General features: G+C 34.1%; 1 protein-coding gene across 1 annotated transcript in view; it reads right to left on the bottom strand.

Moving 5' to 3' along the window:
* The window catches only part of LOC119593894, a 2,837-nt gene that overhangs the window by 2,177 nt on the left and 293 nt on the right, over nucleotides 1–367 (bottom strand). The window lies entirely within an intron of this gene.

Genomic DNA, 367 nt, shown 5'->3' with positions numbered 1-367 from the left:
GTAGTGTTAGACATCGTTTCCAAATTTACCGGTCTTTTTGCAAACATTTTAGCAAACATGCCATATTAAAGACTTTATTAAAGATGTGATGAAATGCCTTAACTATCTTATTTATCTCTTATATGAATTTCTGAAGTTGCTAGCGTGGTTTGATGTCAGAGAATAATCACACTCAACTTGTAGCCATGTAACAATATTGCTAAAATCACTAATATTAAAATGATTCCTCTCCTATAAGGAAGGGAAACATGCTACACATAGCCTAATGTGCAATATCCAGACAGACAGGCAGACTGGGACGGGACCACAATTCGTACAAATCATTTAACAAACTATTATAATTCCTAAACTAAACACGACACTGTTT

Source organism: Penaeus monodon, chromosome 33 (genome assembly GCF_015228065.2).
Source record: "Penaeus monodon isolate SGIC_2016 chromosome 33, NSTDA_Pmon_1, whole genome shotgun sequence".
In the NCBI taxonomy this organism is placed as follows: domain Eukaryota; kingdom Metazoa; phylum Arthropoda; class Malacostraca; order Decapoda; family Penaeidae; genus Penaeus; species Penaeus monodon.
This window is presented reverse-complemented; position numbering and strand designations above follow the sequence as displayed.